Genomic DNA, 19,494 nt, shown 5'->3' on the forward strand with positions numbered 1-19,494 from the left:
TTCTACAGTCCAATCTTAAAATCTCAGTTTTCGCAGGTTTTCCTCCTTTTGTAGTTCAAAAGTATAGGATAGAATTACCGCTGCCTCCTAAAATCTCTATCCCCTTTACTTCCTCAACTGTTTCCTAATTTTTGGTAAAAATTAGATCCAAATAAATGATGGCAGCGGTGGGAATTCAACCCAAGCCTCCAGAGAGACTGAAGCCTAAATCCAGCACCTTAGACCACTCGGCCACGCTACCTCATATGGATGTTCAAACTTATTTAAATTAGATATTTGCTAATGATATAAGTGGCAGAAAACATTGTATATCTAATTAGACAAAAATACAAATGTTATTATGCATGAGCAACGTAATTATCAGGGATTTGTTTGTACATTGACTCTGGGGCACCATTTTGCAAAACATATGACTTGTATCCACATATTTAACTAATCTTTCCTCTGTTGGCTCATCCGCTAATTTTTAGATATCACTGTATTAGGTGGTATAGATTACTTGCTATGATCTCCCACATACAGGACACTCAAACATGAAGGATTCCTACACCCCTGCCTGTACGTAACAGATAATCAGAAGCAGCAGCAAGGAAGACATTATACAGCAGTGCAGAGCAATGTAGCTATGAGTTCATCACTAGGGTGACTTATTGGAAAGCAGCAGAAGCAGCATGGCTCTGTGTATATTTGCTAATCACTCTGCTCATCCTGTATTGATAACCCTAAAAAAGGCAGCAGGGATATCAGCTAGCAGTTAGACTTCATTTGACCAAGATTGATTTTGGCAAATTTTGAGAATGGTTGATCATTGATTAAACTGACATGGATGTAACATAGATGGCAAATTATGTAATTATTCTGATGCCTAAAGCTAACATGACCACTCATATGCAGTATTCATACGTATGACTTTTTCACATGTTCCTTTTCTTCTACAGCACAGTGAAGATCACTTGATGTTACATTTGCTTTCTTAGAGAACAGAGAAGCCAAATAGGAATTTAAAAGTTCAGTCTTCTCAACATCATTATTGACCACATTACCCTTTTCATCTTTTAAAAATCCTATAGCATCTTTGGCTTTTCTTTAAGTTTTGACTTACTTACAAAATCCTTTCTTATTGCTTTTGGTCTCTCTTGCAAGCCTCAATTCATTACTGGCTTTAGCTCTTCTAACGCTAGCCCAGCTTTCCATGCAGACAGCATTATATTCTTCTTTAGATATGAACCCTTTTTTCACTTGATATTCATTTCTTTGTTCCTTTTTAGCAAGCTATTAAGTTCAGTATTCAGCCATCCTCGTCTCAATAAATGCTTTCCATTCTTCCTTCTTTTCGGGATTGTTACTGATTGAACAGTGAGAATTAAATTTAGCAAAATCTCCCATCCTTCCAGGACATTTCTTTCCTTTAGAACATCCTACCTTTCCTTCCTTTTTACTGAGTCCATTAAAAACTGCCTTTCTACAGTCCAATCTTAAAATCTCAGTTTTCGCAGGTTTTCCTCCTTTTGTAGTTCAAAATTATAGGATAGTATGATCGCTGCCTCCTAAGTTCTCAATCCCCTTTACTTCCTCAACCATTTCCTAATTTTTGGTAAAAATTAGATCCAAATAAATAATGGCAGTGGTGGGATTTGAACCCACACCTCCAGAGAGACTGGAGCCTAAATCCAGCGCCTTGGACCCCTCGGCCACGCTACCTCTTACATATGTTTAAGGTTATTTATATCAAAAGTTTGCTTTTGATGTAAGTGGCAGAAAATATTTTATATCCAATAATACAAAAAGACAAATGTTATTATGCAACAGCAACGTAATTATCAGGGATTTGTTTGTACATTGACTCTGCGGCACCATTTTACAAAACATATGACTTGTATCCAGATATTTAACTAATCTTTTCTCTGTTGGCTCATCCGCTAATTTTTTAGATATCACTGAATTAGGTGGTATAGATTACTTGCTATGATCTCCCATATACAGGACCCTCAAACATGAAGGATTCCTACACCGCTGCCTGTACGTAACAGATAATCAGAAGCAGCTGCAAGGAAGACATTATACAGCAGTGCAGAGGAGTAAAGCTATGAATCCATCACTAGGGTGACTTACTGGAAAGCAGCAGAAGCAGCGTGGCTCTGTTTATGTTTGCTAATCACTCTACTCATCCTGTATTGATAATCCTAAAAAGGCAGCAGGTATATGAGCTAGCAGATAGACTTCTTTTGACCAAGATTGATTTTGGCACATTTTGAGAATGGTTGATCATTGATTGAACTGACATGGATGTAACATAGATGGTAAATTATGTAGTTAATTCTGATGCCTAAAGCCAACATGACTATTCATTTGCCGTATTCATACGTATGACTTGCTCACATGTTCCTTTTCTTCTACAGCACAGTGAAGATCACTTGATGTTACATTTGCTTTCTTAGAGAACACAGAAGCAAAACAGGAATTTAAAAGTTCAGTCTTCTCAACATCATTATTGACCACTTTACCCTTTTCATCCATTAAAAATCCTATAGCATCTTTGGCTTTTCTTTAACTTTTGACTTACTTCCAAAATCCTTTCTTATTGCTTTTGGTCTCTCTTGCAAGCCTCAATTCATTACTGGCTTTAGCTCTTCTAACGCTAGCCCAGCTTTCCATGCAGACAGCATTATATTCTTCTTTAGATATGAACCCTTCTTTTCACTTAATATTCATTTCTTTGTTCCTTTTTAGCAAGCTTTTAAGTTCAGTATTCAGCCATCCTGGTCTCCAAAAATGCTTTCCATTCTTCCTTCTTTTCGGGATTGTTACTGATTGTGCAGTGAGAATTTAATTTAGCAAAATCTCCCATCCTTCCTGGACATTTCTTTCCTTTAGAACATTCTACCTTTCCTTCATTTTTACTGAGTCCATTAAAAACTGTCTTTCTACAGTCCAATCTTAAAATCTCAGTTTTCGCAGGTTTTCCACCTTTTGTAGTTCAAAAGTATAGGATAGAATTACCGCTGCCTCCTAAATTCTCAATCCCCTTTACTTCCTCAACTGTTTCCTAATTTTTGGTAAAAATAAGATCCAAATAAATAATGGCAGTGGTGGGATTTGAACCCACGCCTCCAGAGAGACTGGAGCCTTAATCCAGCGCCTTATACCGCTCGGCCACGCTAGCTCATACGGATGTTTTAACTTATTTAAATCAGATATTTGCTAATGATATAAGTGGCAGAAAACATTGTATATCTAATTAGACAAAAATACAAATGTTATTATGCATGAGCAACGTAATTATCAGGGATTTGTTTGCACATTGACTCTGGGGCACCATTTTGCAAAACATATGACTTGTATCAAGATATTTAACTAATCTTTCCTCTGTTGGCTCAACCGCTAATTTTTAGATATCACTGAATTAGGTGGTATAGATTACTTGCTATGATCTCCCACATACAGGACACTCAAACATGAAGGATTCCTACACCCCTGCCTGTACGTAACAGATAATCAGAAGCAGCAGCAAGGAAGACATTATACAGCAGTGCAGAGCAGTGTAGCTATGAGTTCATCACTAGGGTGACTTACTGGAAAGCAGCAGAAGCAGCATGGCTCTGTTTATGTTTGCTAATCACTCTGCTCATCCTGTATTGATAATCCTAAAAAGGCAGCAGGGATATGAGCTAGCAGTTAGACTTCATTTGACCAAGATTGATTTTGGAAAATTTTGAGAATCGTTGATCATTGATTGAACTGACATCGATGTAACATAGATGGTAAATTATGTAATTAATTCTGATGCCTAAAGCCAACATGACTATTCATATGCCGTATTCTTATGTATGACTTGCTCACATGTTCCTTTTCTTCTACAGCACAGTGAAGATCACTTGATGTTACATTTGCTTTCTTAGAGAACACAGAAGCAAAATAGGAATTTAAAAGTTCAGTCTTCTCAACATCATTATTGACCACTTTACCCTTTTCATCCTTTAAAAATCCTATAGCATCTTTGGCTTTTCTTTAACTTTTGACTTACTTCCAAAAACCTTTCTTATTGCCTTTGGTCTCTCTTGCAAGCCTCACTTCATTACTGGCTTTAGCTCTTCTAATGCTAGCCCAGCTTTCCCTGCAGACAGCATTATATTCTTTAGATATGAACCCTTCTTTTCATTTGATATTCATTTCTTTGTTCCTTTTTAGCAAGCTTTTAAGTTCAGTATTTAGCCATCCTGGTCTCCATAAATGCTTTCCATTCTTCCTTCTTTTCGGGATTGTTACTAATTGTGCAGTGAGAATTTAATTTAGCAAATTCTCCCACCCTTCCTGGACATTTCTTTCCTTTATAACATTATACCTTTCCTTCCTTTTTACTGAGTCCATTAAAAACTGCCTTTCTACAGTCCAATCTTAAAATCTCAGTTTTCACAGGTTTTCCACCTTTTGTAGCTCAAAAGTATAGGATAGAATTAACGCTGCCTCCTAAATTCTCAATCCCATTTACTTCCTCAACTGTTTCCTAATTTTTGGTAAAAATTAGATCCAAATAAATAATGGCAGCGGTGTGATTTGAACCCACGCCTCCAGAGAGACTGGAGCCTTAATCCAGCGCCTTAGACTGCTCGGCCACGCTACCTCATACGGATGTTCAAATTTATTTAAATCAGAAATTTGCTAATGATATAAGTGGCAGAAATCATTGTATATCTAATTAGACAAAAATACAAATGTTATTATGCATGAGCAACGTAGTTATCAAGGATTTGTTTGTACATTGACTCTGGGGCACCATTTTGCAAAACATATGACTTGTATCCAGATATTTAACTAATCTTTCCTCTGTTGGCTCATCCGCTAATTTTTAGATATCACTGAATTAGGTGGTATAGATTATTTGCTATGATCTCCCACATACAGGACACTCAAACATGAAGGATTCCTACACCCCTGCCTGTACGTAACAGATAATCAGAATCAGCAGCAAGGAAGACATTATACAGCAGTGCAGAGCAGTGTAGCTATGAGTTCATCACTAGGGTGACTTACTGGAAAGCAGCAAAAGCAGCATGGCTCTGTTTATGTTTGCTAATCACTCTGCTCATCCTGTATTGATAATACTAAAAAGGCAGCAGGGATATGAGCTAGCAGTTAGACTTCATTTGACCACGATTGATTTTGGCAAATCTTGAGTATCGTGGATCATTGATTGAACGGACAACGATGTAACATAGATGGTAAATGTAACATACCTGGCGGCGTCCTTGCATAGTAGTCCATCTCCCACTGTGCAAGAGCGCGCACTTGATCTCCAGTCCAGAATGTCTCTCTGGCTTCCCTCCATGCTGTCTGTTTGTGTCTGTTTCTGCTGCTTAAGGGCAGCGCCCGATCACTTCCTGATTTTTGTACTTGCTACAGGCACACCCCTTGTGCGTCCTCAGCCTATTGCTGTCTGTCACCTGGTACTTAAACCAGCTGCTCCAATTAACCCATGTCTGAGCATTGTGTTTCATTTAGTGTGGTCTTGCACTCTGAATGTGCCAGGTCCGTTCTGTGTTCTCTTGTCTGCCTATCCTGGAGGCTGTATTTCCAGGCCTGTCTGAACATGCTCCTATCCTGTTCCTCTCGCCCTCTAGGGGCTGCATTCCTAGACCCGCTCCTGTATCTAGTCTGTCCTGTCTCAACACACTCCTATCGTGTTCCTCCCGCCTTCTAGGGGCCGATTACCTAGATCCGCTCCTGTATCTTGCCTGTCCTGTCTGAACACGCTTCTAGCTTGTTCCTCCCGCCATCTAGGGGCTTCTACCTAGACCCGCTCCTGTATCTTGCTGCTGTGTCTGTTCTTGTCTGTATACTCTCCTAGCCTGTTTTCCTGTGTTTCTCTATGTCCGTTCCTTTCCTTTTTCTGCAGAGTCTGAGCTCGTACCTAACTCCTGCTTGTTGTCTCTGTTCTCCCGTTTGTGAGTTTGTGGTCCACTCGGTACTTCACTGCAAGTACCCTGTGGGTATCGGGCTCTGTCTTTCCCTTCCTGTCTGTTCTGTGTGAACAGAGCCCTGTCCCCCCTGCTCTGCCTTGCTCACCGCTCCGGCGGTTCTAGTCTGCTCTGCCTCCTTTGCTCACGGCTCTGGCGGTTCTAGCCTGCTCTGACTCCTTTGCTCACCGCTCCGGCGTTTCTAGCCTTCTCTGACTCCTTTGCTCACCGATTTGGCGGTTCTAGCCTGCTCTGACTCCTTTGCTCACCGCTCCGGCGGTTCAAGCCTGCTCTGACTCCTTTGCTCACCGCTCCGGTGCTTCTAGCCTGCTCTGACTCCTTTGCTCACCGCTCCGGCACTTCTAGCCTGCTTTGACTCCTTTGCTCACCCCTCCGGCGGTTCTAGCCTGCTCTGACTCCTTTGCTCACTGCTCTGGCAGTCTCGCTCTGCTCTGACTCCTTTGCTAACTGCTCCGGCAGTCTCGCTCTGCTCTGACTCCTTTGCTCACTGCTCCGGCAGTCTCGCTCTGCTCTGACTCCTTTGCTCACTGCCCCGGCAGTCTCGCTCAGCTCTGGCCCTTTGCTCACCGCTCCAGGCGGCCTTGTCCTGCTCTACTCATGCTCACCGCTCCAGGCGCCATTGTCCTGCCCTACTCTTGCCTACCGCTCCAGGCGGCATTGTCCTGCTCTACTCTTGCTCACTGCTCCAGGCGGCCTCGTCCTGCTCTACTCTTGCTCACTGCTCCAGGTGGTCTCGTCCTGCACTCGCTCACCTCTCTGGGCGGCCTCACTCTGCTGTGTTTGTCCGCCACATCTGTGGTTCTGTTCCTGAGTCACAGTGTGTACTGGGTCCTATCCCGCCTGTGTTCCTACCTGCTAGTGCCTGCCTGTCTGCACTCTACCTGTGCTTGCCTGTACCTCCCGGCCTGCATACCCGCCTGCCTGCATACCACTCGTGCCTGCCTATTCCCACCAGTCTGTGTGCCAGCCTAACCAGTCTGTTCCTTTATTCCCCTGTGTGGGTCAACAGCCGTGTCCGGGGTCTGTCCTGGAGTAGCACCTGGTCCCTCTGCTCGGTTCCTCCTTGGTACACTGGCGTCGTATGCCGTCGTGCGACCCTGGTCGGATCGGGTGAATACCTAGTTACGCCCCTCCAGGCATTCACTCTCCGGCACGGTCCAGTGGAATCACACGCACACGCCGCTCAGCCCGGGCGTGTGCATTACAGCATGCTCAGGCCATGGTTCCCGTTGAGCCCCACGGCCTTCGCTTTCTGAGACGTTCTCCAGCGAATACGTGCATTAAAAATGAATAAATAAAAAATTTTTTTTCCTTAGCTGAGTTCCAGGCAAATTACGCACGCGTCCAGATGGATCTTTCTGCTTTCGTTCCTGCGGATCCGCCACGTTACTATGGGAATCCAAGACAGAGTCGTGAATTTGTGGAGCAATGCATGCTACACTTCAAGTTCTACCCTCTATGTTTTCCCACAGATCGGGCTAAGGTGGGATTCATGATGTCTTACCTAGCGGGTGATGCCTTGAATTGGATCACCCCCCTATGGGACGCACAGGATCCTATCGTCCTGGACATAATGGCCTTCCTGGTGGCCTTTCTAATGGTCTTCGATGATCCTAACCCGGAGGCTCCTGCTGAAGCTTCACTTCCCAATATCCCGGAGCAGCCCCGATGGGTAATGTGTGTAGGTAGCGCAATAGTCCTCCAGCCCAATGAGACTACTGCCCACCCAGAATCCTCAAAGGGTGACTACGCTCTCCGGAATACTTCTCCCAACCTCAAGAGGCAGTCCAGACGTGCTAGACGTAGAGGCAAGCCGTCACGCCAGTGTTTGTCCTCCCTGAGACCTCCTGACCCCCACCTTGAAGTCCCTACTGAAGCTTAATCTCCCTGTATCCCGGAGAAGCCCCAAAGGGTAATGTGCGTGGGTAGTGCACCAGTTCTCCTGCCCGAAGAGACTGCTGCCCACCCAGAATCCACACCGGAGGACCCCCTGTTGCCTCCTGAATCCCCCGGATACCACTTGATGACAATTGGAGAGAGACTTCCCTATACTCTGCACCTGATACCTCGCCCGCTTCATCCAGTGAGTCCGTTCTAGTGTTCTCCGAAGCAGAGGTTACCCCAGAGTCTCTACACCCCTCCGATCAGGCGGAGGATCTCCGGTTGTCTCCTGAACCCTTCGGGCTGCTACCTGGTTGCGAATGGACAGAGACTCTCCTATACTCTGTACCTGATACCTTGCTCGCTTTGTCCAGTGAGTCCAACCTACTGTACTCCAAAGCAAAGGTTACTCCCGAGTCTCTACACCCCTCCGACCAGGCGGAGGACCTCCAGTTGTCTCCAGAACCCTTCGGGGTGCCACCTGGTGGTGAATGGACAGAGACTTTCCTATATCCTGGAGCTGATACCTCGCTCGCTTCGCCTAGTGAGTCTAACCTAGTGTACTCCAAAGCAGAGGTTATTCATGAGTCTCTACACCCCTCCAACGAGGCGGAGGACCTCCAGTTGTCTCCAGAACCCTTTGGGGTGCCACCTGGTGGTGAACGGACAGAGACTTTTCTATACTCGGCACCCGATACCTCGCCTGCTTCGTCCAGTGAGTCCGACCTAGTGTATCCTGAAGCAGATGTTTTCCCCGAGCCTCTGCACTCTTCTGACCCGGCGGAGGACCTCCAGTTGTTTCCTGAATCCTCCGGGGTACCACCAGATAACAAAGAGACAGTGACTTTTCCTCACCCTGTACCTGATAACCCGTCTATTTCTTCCTGTGAGCTTGACAAGATGTACCTCGAAGCAGAGATTACCCCCAAGTCTCTGCTCCCCTCCAACCCAGTGGAGGACTTCCAGTTGTCTCCTGTACCCTCTGGGGTGCCACCTGAAAATATATGGAGAGAGACTTCCTTATGTGCTGTTCCTGGTACTCCACCCGTTTCGTCTGTTGCTGAGGATGGCTGGATAGGAGGTAGCATCCTAGCTACCCAGAGGAGACCAGTTTTTCCGGTGGACAGTGGAAGTGATCTCCTTTAAGTGAAGGATTGGTCCTCGAATTCCCTGCGGAACATTCTGGCTGGCCTGAAGAAGAGGGTGCGTAAGGGGGGGGTTACTGTAACATACCTGGCGGCGTCCTTGCATAGTGGTCCATCTCCCACTGTGCAAGAGCGCGCACTTGATCTCCAGTCCAGAATGTCTCTCTGGCTTCCCTCCATGCTGTCTGTTTGTGTCTGTTTCTGCTGCTTAAGGGCGGCGCCCGATCACTTCCTGCTTTTTGTACTTACTACAGGCACACCCCTTGTGCGTCCTCAGCCTATTGCTGTCTGTCACCTGGTACTTAAACCAGCTGCTCCAATTAACCCATGCCTGAGCATTGTGTTTCATTTATTGTGCTCTTGCACTCTGAATGTGACAGGTCCGTTCTGTGTTCTCTTGTCTGCCTATCCTGGAGGCTGTATTTCCTGGCCTGTCTGAACACGCTCCTAGCCTGTTCCTCTCGCCCTCTAGGGGCTGCATTCCTAGACCCGCTCCTGTATCTAGTCTGTCCTGTCTGAACACGCTCCTTGCCTCTTCCTCCCGCCTTCTAGGGGCCGATTACCTAGACCCGCTCCTGTATCTTGCCTGTCCTGTCTGAACACGCTCCTAGCCTGTTCCTCCCGCCATCTAGGGGCTGCTACCTAGACCCGCTCCTGTATCTTGCTGCTGTGTCTGTTCTTGTCTGTATACTCTCCTAGCCTGTTTTACTGTGTTTCTCTATGTCCATTCCTTTCCTTTTTCTGCAGAGTCTGAACTCGTACCTAACTCCTGCTTGTTGCCTCTGTACTCCCGTTTGTGAGTTTGTGGTCCACTCGCTACTTCACTGCAAGTACCCTGTGGGTATCTGGCTCTGTCTTTCCCTTCCTGTCTGTTCCGTGTGAACAGAGCCCTGTCCCCCCTGCTCTGCCTTGCTCACCGCTCCGGCGGTTCTTGCCTGCTCTGCCTCCTTTGCTCACCGCTCCGGCGGTTCTTGCCTGCTCTGCCTCCTTTGCTCACCGCTCCGGTGGTTCTAGCCTGCTCTGACTCCTTTGCTCACCGCTCCCGCGCTTCTAGCCTGCTCTGACTCCTTTGCTCACCGATCCGGCGGTTCTAGCCTGCTCTGACTCCTTTGTACACCGCTCCGGCGCTTCTAGCCTGCTCTGACTCCTTTGCTCACCGCTCCGGCGGTTCTAGCCTGCTCTGACTCCTTTGCTCACCCCTCCGGCGGTTCTAGCCTGCTCTGACTCCTTTGATCACTGCTCCGGCAGTCTCGCTCTGCTCTGACTCCTTTGCTCACTGCTCCGGCAGTCTCGCTCTGCTCTGACTCCTTTGCTCACTGCCCCGGCAGTCTCGCTCAGCTCTGACCATTTGCTCACTGCTCGAGGTGGCCTTGTCCTGCTCTACTTTTGCTCACCGCACCAGGCGGCATTGTCCTGCTCTACTCTTGCTCACCGCTCCAGGCGGCATTGTCCTGCTCTACTCTTGCTCACTGCTCCAGACGGCGTCGTCCTGCTCTACTCTTGCTCACTGCTCCAGGCGGTCTCGTCCTGCTCTCGCTCACCTCTCTGGGCGGCCTCATTCTGCTGTGTTTGTCCGCCACATCTGTGAATCTGTTCCTGAGTCCCAGTGTGTACTGGGTCCTATCCTGCCTGTGTTCCTACCTGCTAGTGCCTCCCTGTCTGCACTCTAGCCGTGCTTGCCTGTACCTCCCTGCCTGCATACCCACCTGCCTGCATACCAGTCGTGCCTGAATATTCCCACCAGTCTGTGATCCAGCCTAACCAGTCTGTTCCTGTATTCCCCTGTGTGGGTCAACAGCCGTGTCCGGAGTCTGTCCTGGAGTAGCACCTGGTCCCTCTGCTCTGTTCCTCCTTGGTGCACTGGCGTCGTATGCCGTAGTGCGACCCTGGTCGGATCGGGTGAATACCTAGTTACGCCCATCCAGGCATTCACTCTCCGGCACGGTCCAGTGGAATCACACGCACACGCCGCTCAGCCCAGGCGTGTGCATTACAGTAAATTATGTAATTAATTCTGATGCCTAAAGCCAACATGACTATTCACATGCCGTATACTTATGTATGACTTGCTCACATGTTCCTTTTCTTCTACAGCACAGTGAAGATCACTTGATGTTACATTGGCTTTCTTAGAGAACACAGAAGCAAAATAGGAATTTAAAAGTTCAGTCTTCTCAACATCATTATTGACCACTTTACCCTTTTCACCCTTTAAAAATCCTATAGCATCTTTGGCTTTTCTTTAACTTTTGACTTACATCCAAAATCCTTTCTTATTGCCTTTGGTCTCTCTTGCAAGCCTTACTTCATTACTGGCTTTAGCTCTTCTAATGCTAGCCCAGCTTTCCCTGCAGACAGCATTATATTATTCTTTAGATATGAACCCTTCTTTTCATTTGATATTCATTTCTTTGTTTCTTTTTAGCAAGCTTTTAAGTTCAGTATTCAGCCATCCTGGTCTCCATAAATGCTTTCCATTCTTCCTTCTTTTCGGGATTGTTACTGATTGTGCAGTGAGAATTTAATTTAGCAAAATCTCCCATCCTTCCTGGACATTTCTTTCCTTTAGAACATTCTACCTTTCCTTCCTTTTTACTGAGTCCATTAAAAACTTAAAAACTGCCTTTCTACAGTCCAATCTTAAAATCTCAGTTTTCGCAGGTTTTCCACCTTTTGTAGTTCAAAAGTATAGGATAGAATTAACGCTGCCTCCTAAATTCTCAATCCCCTTTACTTCCTCAACTGTTTCCTAATTTTTGGTAAAAGTTAGATCCAAATAAATAATTGCAGCGGTGGGATTTGAACCCACAAATCCAGAGAGACTGGAGCCTTAATCGCCTTAATCCAGCGCCTTAGACCGCTCGGCCACGATACCTCATATGGATGATCAAACTTATTTAAATCAGAAATTTGCTAATGATGTAAGTGGCGAAAACATTGTATATCTAATTAGACAAAAATACAAATGTTATTATGCATGAGCAACGTAGTTATCAGGGATTTGTTTTTACATTGACTCAGGGGCACCATTTTGCAAAACATATGACTTGTATCCAGATATTAAACTAATCTTTCCTCTGTTGGCTCATCCGCTAATTTTTAGATATAACTGAATTAGGTGGTATAGATTACTTGCTATGATCTCCCACATACAGGACACTCAAACATGAAGGATTCCTACACACCTGCCTGTACGTAACAAATAATCAGAAGCAGCAGCAAGTAAGACATTATACAGCAGTGCAGAGCAGTGTAGCTATGAGTTCATCACTAGGGTGACTTACTGGAAAGCAGCAGAAGCAGCATGGCTCTGTTTATGTTTGCTAATCGCTCTGCTCATCCTGTATTGATAATCCTAAAAAGGCAGCAGGGATATGAGCTAGCAGTTAGACCTCATTTGACCAAGATTGATTTTGGCAAATTTTGAGAATGGTTGATCATTGATTGAACTGACATGGATGTAACATAGATGGTAAACTATGTAATTAATTCTGATGCCTAAAGCTAACATGAACACTCATATGCAGTATTCATACGTATGACTTTTTCACGTGTTCCTTTTCTTCTACAGCACAGTGAAGATCACTTGATGCTACATTTGCTTTCTTAGAGAACAGAGAAGCCAAATAGGAATTTAAAAGTTCAGTCTTCTCAACATCATTATTGACCACATTACCCTTTTCATCTTTTAAAAATCCTATAGCATCTTTGGCTTTTCTTTAACTTTTGACTTACTTCCAAAATCCTTTCTTATTGCTTTTGGTCTCTCTTGCAAGCCTCAATTCATTACTGGCTTTAGCTCTTCTAACTCTAGCCCAGCTTTCCCTGCAGACAGCATTATATTCTTCTTTAGATATGAACCCTTCTTTCCATTTGATAATCATTTCTTTGCTCCTTTTCAGCAAGCTTTTAAGTTCAGTATTCAGCCATCCTGGTCTCAATAAATGCTTTCCATTCTTCCTTCTTTTCGGGATTGTTACTGATTGTGCAGTGAGAATTTAATTTAGCAAAATCTCCCATCTTTCCTGGACATTTCTTTCCTTTAGAACATCCTACCTTTCCTTACTTTTTACTGAGTCCATTAAAAACTGTCTTTCTACAGTCCAATCTTAAAATCTCAGTTTTCGCAGGTTTTCCTCCTTTTGTAGTTCAAAATTATAGGATACTATGATCGCTGCCTCCTAAGTTCTCAACCCCCTTTACTTCCTCAACCGTTTCCTAATTTTTGGTAAAAATTTGATCCAAATAAATAATGGCAGCGGTGGGATTTGAACCAATAGCCTCCAGAGAGACTGGAGCCTAAATCCAGCGCCTTAGACCGCTCGGCCACGCTACCTCTTACATATGTTTACAGTTATTTATATCAGTAGTTTGCTTTTAATGTAAGTGGCAGAAAATATTTTATATCCAATATGACAAAAAGACAAATGTTATTATGCAACAGCAACGTAATTATCAGGGAATTGTTTGTACATTGACTTTGGGGCACCATTTTACAAAACATATAACTTGTATCCAGATATTTAACTAATCTTTCCTCTGTTCGCTCATCCGCTAATTTTTAGATATCACTGAATTAGGTGGTATAGATTAATTGCTATGATCTCCCATATACAGGACCCTCAAACATGAAGGATTCCTACACCCCTGCCTGTACGTAACAGATAATCAGAAGCAGCAAGGAAGACATTATACAGCAGTGCAGAGCAGTGTAGCTATGAATCCATCACTAGGGTGACATACTGGAAAGCAGCAGAAGCAGCATGGCTCTGTTTATGTTTGCTAATCACTCTACTCATCCTGTATTGATAATCCTAAAAAGGCAGCAGGGATATGAGCTAGCATTTAGACTTCTTTTGACAAAGATTGATTTTGGCACATTTTGAGAATGGTTGATCATTGATTGAACTGACATGGATGTAACATAGATGGTGAATTATGTAATTAATTCTGATGCCTAAAGCCAACATGACTATTCACATGCCGTATTCATACGTATGACTTGCTCACATGTTCCTTTTCTTCTACAGCACAGTGAAGATCACTTGATGTTACATTTACTTTCTTAGAGAACACAGAAGCCAAATAGGAATTTAAAAGTTCAGTCTTCTCAACATCATTATTTACCACTTTACCCTTTTCATCTTTTAAAAATCCTATAGCATCTTTGGCTTTTCTTTAACTTTTGACTTACTTCCAAAATCCTTTCTTATTGCTTTTGGTCTCTCTTGCAAGCCTCAATTCATTACTGGCTTTAGCTCTTCTAACGCTAGCCCAGCTTTCCCTGCAGACAGCATTATATTCTTCTTTCCATTTGATATTCATTTCTTTGTTCCTTTTTAGCAAGCTTTTCAGTTCAGTACTCAGCCATCCTGGTCTCCATATAAGCTTTCAATTCTTCCTTCTTTTCAGGATTGTTACTGATTGTGCTGTGAGAATTTAATTTAGCAAAATCTCCCATCCTTCCTGGACATTACTTTCCTTTAGAACATCTTACCTTTCCTTCCTTTTTACTGAGTCCATTAAAAACTGCCTTTCTACAGTCCAATCTTAAAATCTCAGTTTTCGCAGGTTTTCCTCCTTTTGTAGTTCAAAAGTATAGGATAGAATTACCGCTGCCTCCTAAAATCTCTATCTCCTTTACTTCCTCAACTGTTTCCTAATTTTTAGTAAAAATTAGATCCAAATAAATGATGGCGGTGGTGGGATTTGAACCCATGTATCCAGAGAGACTGAAGCCTAAATCCAGCACCTTAGACTGCTCAGCCACGCTACCTCTTACATATGTTTAATGTTATTTATATCAAAAGTTTGCTTTTGATGTAAGTGGCAGAAAATATTTTATATCCAATAATACAAAAAGACAAATGTTATTATGCAACAGCAACGTAATTATTAGGGAATTGTTTGTACATTGACTCTGGGGCACCATTTTACAAAACATATGACTTGTATCCAGATATTTAACTAATCTTTCCTCTCTTGGCTCATCCGCTAATTTTTAGATATCACTGAATTAGGTGGTATAGATTACTTGCTATGATCTCCCATATACAGGACCCTCAAATATGAAGGATTCCTACACCCCTGCCTGTACGTAACAGATAATCAGAAGCAGCAGCAAGGAAGACATTATACAGCAGTGCAGAGCATTGTAGCTATGAGTTCATCAATAGGGTGACTCACTGGATAGCAGCAGAAGCAGCATGGCACTGTTTATGTTTGCTAATCACTCTACTCATCCTGTATTGATAATCCTAAAAAGGCAGCAGGGATAGCAGCTAGCAGTTAGACTTCTTTTGACCAAGATTGATTTTGGCAAATTTTGAGAATGGTTGATCATTGATTGAACTGACATGGATGTAACATAGATGGTAAATTATGTAGGTAATTCTGATGCCTAAAGCCAACATGACTATTCATATGCCGTATTCATATGTATGACTTGCTCACATGTTCCTTTTCTTCTACAGCACAGTGAATATCACTTGATGTTACATTTACTTTCTTAGAGAACACAGAAGCCAAATAGGAATTTAAAAGTTCAGTCTTCTCAACATCATTATTGACCACATTACCCTTTTCATCTTTTAAAAATCCTATAGCATCTTTGGCTTTTCTTTAACTTTTGACTTACTTCCAAAATCCTTTCTTATTGCTTTTGGTCTCTCTTGCAAGCCTCAATTCATTACTGGCTTTAGCTCTTCTAACTCTAGCCCAGCTTTCCCTGCAGACAGCATTATATTCTTCTTTAGATATGAACCCTTCTTTCCATTTGATACTCATTTCTTTGTTCCTTTTCAGCAAGCTTTTAAGTTCAGTATTCAGCCATCCTGGTCTCAATAAATGCTTTCCATTCTTCCTTCTTTTCGGGATTGTTACTGATTGTGCAGTGAGAATTTAATTTAGCAAAATCTCCCATCTTTCCTGGACATTTCTTTCCTTTAGAACATCCTACCTTTCCTTACTTTTTACTGAGTCCATTAAAAACTGTCTTTCTACAGTCCAATCTTAAAATATCAGTTTTCGCAGGTTTTCCTCCTTTTGTAGTTCAAAATTATAGAATACTATGATCGCTGCCTCCTAAGTTCTCAACCCCCTTTACTTCCTCAAGCTTTTCCTAATTTTTGGTAAAAATTTGATCCAAATAAATAATGGCAGCAATGGGATTTGATCCAACGCCTCCAGAGAGACTGGAGCCTAAATCCAGCGCCTTAGACAGCTCGGCCACGCTACCTCTTACATATGTTTAAAGTTATTTATATCAGTAGTTTGCTTTTGATGTAAGTGGCAGAAAATATTTTATATCCAATATGACAAAAAGACAAATGTTATTATGCAACAGCAACGTAATTATCAGGGAATTGTTTGTACATTGACTTTGGGGCACCATTTTACAAAACATATGACTTGTATCCAGATATTTAACTAATCTTTCCTCTGTTGGCTCATCCGCTAATTTTTAGATATCACTGAATTAGGTGGTATAGATTACTTGCTATGATCTCCCATATACAGGACCCTCAAACATGAAGGATTTCTACACCCCTGCCTGTACGTTACAGATAATCAGAAGCAGCAAGGAAGACATTATACAGCAGTGCATAGCAGTGTAGCTATGAATCCACCACTAGGGTGACATACTGGAAAGCAGCAGAAGCAGCATGGCTCTGTTTATGTTTGCTAATCACTCTACTCATCCTGTATTGATAATCCTAAAAAGGCAGCAGGGATATGAGCTAGCAGTTAGACTTCTTTTGACCAAGATTGATTTTGGCACATATTGAGAATGGTTGATAATTGATTGAACTGACATGGATGTAACATAGATGGTAAATTATGTAATTAATTCTGATGCCTAAAGCCAACATGACTATTCACATGCCGTATTCATACGTATGACTTGCTCACATGTTCCTTTTCTTCTACAGCACAGTGAAGATCACTTGATGTTACATTTACTTTCTTAGAGAACACAGAAGCCAAATAGGAATTTAAAAGTTCCGTCTTCTCAACATCATTATTGACCACTTTACCCTTTTCATCTTTTAAAAATCCTATAGCATCTTTGGCTTTTCTTTAACTTTTGACTTACTTCCAAAATCCTTTCTTATTGCTTTTGGTCTCTCTTGCAAGCCTCAATTCATTACTGGCTTTAGCTCTTCTAACGCTAGCCCAGCTTTCCCTGCAGACAGCATTATATTCTTCTTTCCATTTGATATTCATTTCTTTGTTCCTTTTTAGCAAGCTTTTCAGTTCAGTATTCAGCCATCCTGGTCTCCATATATGCTTTCAATTCTTCCTTCTTTTCGGGATTGTTACTGATTGTGCTGTGAGAATTTAATTTAGCAAAATCTCCCATCCTTCCTGGACATTACTTTCCTTTAGAACATCCTACCTTTCCTTCCTTTTTACTGAGTCCATTAAAAACTGCCTTTCTACAGTCCAATCTTAAAATCTCAGTTTTCGCAGGTTTTCCTCCTTTTGTAGTTCAAAAGTATAGGATAGAATTACCGCTGCCTCCAAAAATCTCTATCCCCTTTACTTCCTCAACTGTTTCCTAATTTTTAGTAAAAATTAGATCCAAATAAATGATGGCGGCGGTGGGATTTGAACCCATGCCTCCAGAGAGACTGAAGCCTAAATCCAGCACCTTAGACTGCTCGGCCATGCTACCTCTTACATATGTTTAATGTTATTTATATCAAAAGTTTGCTTTTGATGTAAGTGGCAGAAAATATTTTATATCCAATAATACAAAAAGACAAATGTTATTATGCAACAGCAACGAAATTATTAGGGAATTGTTTGTACATTGACTCTGGGCCACCATTTTACAAAACATATGACTTGTATCCAAATATTTAACTAATCTTTCCTCTGTTGGCTCATCCGCTAATTTTTAGATATCACTGAATTAGGTGGTATAGATTACTTGCTATGATCTCCCATATACAGGACCCTCAAATATGAAGGATTCCTACACCCCTGCCTGTACGTAACAGATAATCAGAAGCAGCAGCAAGGAAGACATTATACAGCAGTGCAGAGCAGTGTAGCTATGAGTTCATCAATAGGGTGACTTACTGGATAGCAGCAGAAGCAGCATGGCTCTGTTTATGTTTGCTAATCACTCTACTCATCCTGTATTGATAATCCTAAAAAGGCAGCAGGGATATGAGCTAGCAGTTAGACTTCTTTTGACCAAGATTGATTTTGGCAATTTTTGAGAATGGTTGATCATTGATTGAACTGACATGGATGTAACATAGATGGTAAATTATGTAGTTAATTCTGATGCCTAAAGCCAACATGACTATTCATATGCCGTATTCATACGTATGACTTGCTCACATGTTCCTTTTCTTCTACAGCACAGTGAAGATCACTTGATGTTACATTTACTTTCTTAGAGAACACAGAAGCCAAATAGGAATTTAAAAGTTCAGTCTTCTCAACATCATTATTGACCACATTACCCTTTTCATCTTTAAAAATCCTATAGCATCTTTGACTTTTCTTTAACTTTTAACTTACTTCCAAAATCCTTTCTTATTGCTTTTGGTCTCTCTTGCAAGCCTCAATTCATTACTGGCTTTAGCTCTTCTAACTCTAGCCCAGCTTTCCCTGCAGACAGCATTATATTCTTCTTTAGATATGAACCCTTCTTTCCATTTGATACTCATTTCTTTGTTCCTTTTCAGCAAGCTTTTAAGTTCAGTATTCAGCCATCCTGGTCTCAATAAATGCTTTCCATTCTTCCTTCTTTTCGGGATTGTTACTGATTGTGCAGTGAGAATTTAATTTAGCAAAATCTCCCATCTTTCCTGGACATTTCTTTCCTTTAGAACATCCTACCTTTCCTTACTTTTTACTGAGTCCATTAAAAACTGTCTTTCTACAGTCCAATCTTAAAATCTCAGTTTTCGCAGATTTTCCTCCTTTTGTAGTTCAAAATTATACAATACTATGATCGCTGCCTCCTAAGTTCTCAACCCCCTTTACTTCCTCAACCTTTTCCTAATTTTTGGTAAAAATTTGATCCAAATAAATAATGGCAGCGATGGGATTTGAACCAACGCCTCCAGAGAGACTGGAGCCTAAATCCAGCGCCTTAGACCGCTCGGCCACGCTACCTCTTACATATGTTTAAAGTTATTTATATCAGTAGTTTGCTTTTGATGTAAGTGGCAGAAAATATTTTATATCCAATATGACAAAAAGACAAATGTTATTATGCAACAGCAACGTAATTATCAGGGAATTGTTTGTACATTGACTTTGGGGCACCATTTTACAAAACATATGACTTGTATCCAGATATTTAACTAATCTTTCCTCTGTTGGCTCATCCGCTAATTTTTAGATATCACTGAATTAGGTGGTATAGATTACTTGCTATGATCTCCCATATACAGGACGCTCAAACATGAAGGATTTCTACACCCCTGCCTGTACGTAACAGATAATCAGAAGCAGCAAGGAAGACATTA

General features: G+C 42.4%; 5 non-coding genes across 5 annotated transcripts; all 5 read right to left on the minus strand.

The window, feature by feature from the left end:
- Positions 1–1,619: 1,619 nt before the first annotated feature.
- On the minus strand, positions 1,620–1,701 carry TRNAL-UAG (transfer RNA leucine (anticodon UAG)). Its single transcript has one exon. It is a non-coding gene; the product is annotated as a tRNA-Leu (tRNA).
- A 1,380-nt stretch (positions 1,702–3,081) lies between these two features.
- Positions 3,082–3,163, minus strand: TRNAL-AAG (transfer RNA leucine (anticodon AAG)). Its single transcript has one exon. It is a non-coding gene; the product is annotated as a tRNA-Leu (tRNA).
- A 1,376-nt stretch (positions 3,164–4,539) lies between these two features.
- On the minus strand, positions 4,540–4,621 carry TRNAL-AAG (transfer RNA leucine (anticodon AAG)). Its single transcript has one exon. It is a non-coding gene; the product is annotated as a tRNA-Leu (tRNA).
- Positions 4,622–13,254: 8,633 nt separating this feature from the next.
- Positions 13,255–13,337, minus strand: TRNAL-UAG (transfer RNA leucine (anticodon UAG)). The gene has a single exon. It is a non-coding gene; the product is annotated as a tRNA-Leu (tRNA).
- A 5,719-nt stretch (positions 13,338–19,056) lies between these two features.
- On the minus strand, positions 19,057–19,138 carry TRNAL-UAG (transfer RNA leucine (anticodon UAG)). Its single transcript has one exon. It is a non-coding gene; the product is annotated as a tRNA-Leu (tRNA).
- Positions 19,139–19,494: the final 356 nt, after the last annotated feature.

The sequence above is a fragment of the Phyllobates terribilis genome, unplaced genomic scaffold (genome assembly GCF_046119375.1).
Source record: "Phyllobates terribilis strain yellow unplaced genomic scaffold, ASM4611937v1 Scaffold_11__3_contigs__length_659146591, whole genome shotgun sequence".
Lineage (NCBI taxonomy): Eukaryota > Metazoa > Chordata > Amphibia > Anura > Dendrobatidae > Phyllobates > Phyllobates terribilis.